Below are 944 nucleotides of genomic sequence, written 5' to 3'. Positions count from 1 at the left end.
AATATTCAAGCAATAAAAGCAATACTCAACGACTCTCTCTCCCTCTGTTTGTGACAGACCAATAGATCCACTTGTTCGTGGCCAATTGTATTATTTTTTTAAATCTAACATAAGTGAAACCAAATATCGGCCAAATGATCGCCACGACCACGGCAATGCCTTTAATGTGTCGAATTATCTCATTCTTTAGCTCTTCAATTGTTCTTGGCATATTGACGTACAATTTTTCTTTTCAATATCCCCAAAGGATCAAGTCCAACGGTGTCAGATCATAAAGGCGAATTTAGACTTTACACTTTGGATGTGCACCGCAGATAATTCATCCACAGTGAATGTGAAAGAGGAAAGCCCCAGCATTTACACCTTTCAATGGTTTAATCCATTTCGTTAATTCTCAAAATGGAGATAACTGAAATATGTCGTAAAATATTAGGTTTTTATGTTAGAAGGTTATTAGGTAATTATTAGCGTCTTTCACTTTTCGACCCCCTTTAACTATTAATGGAGTGAACGGGATAAAGGTGCTATCATATTCTAGCTTGTCCCATTCTCCACACCTTTTGTTTGACACGTTTTTTCGAGATATGCCGTGTTCGGTCACAATTACCGGTTTTTGGACGATTTTTGGACATTTTATTTTCGCTCTAGCGAGCCTCACGATAACTGAAAAATTTTTAAAAAATTATCAAATTGGAGCTTGTACCTGTCTTCACACTTTTTATTTGAAACTTTTTTTGAAAAAATGCCGCTGTCGGCCAGAATGGCCATTTTTCCTGAAACTGTATAAATTTACGATTTTAACCATTTTTATCGGCCGATTTGGACTTACGAGAATGAATGAAAAATCTTTAATACTACTCACATTGTAGTGTTGCCTATTTCAAACACTTTATTTGAAATAGTTTTTGAAAAAAATCCGCTTTAGGCCAGAATTGCAATTTCTA

This window comes from Dendroctonus ponderosae, unplaced genomic scaffold, assembly GCF_020466585.1.
Source record: "Dendroctonus ponderosae isolate FM_Combo_2020 unplaced genomic scaffold, Dpon_F_20191213v2 Dpon_F_20191213_3, whole genome shotgun sequence".
In the NCBI taxonomy this organism is placed as follows: domain Eukaryota; kingdom Metazoa; phylum Arthropoda; class Insecta; order Coleoptera; family Curculionidae; genus Dendroctonus; species Dendroctonus ponderosae.
This window is presented reverse-complemented; position numbering follows the sequence as displayed.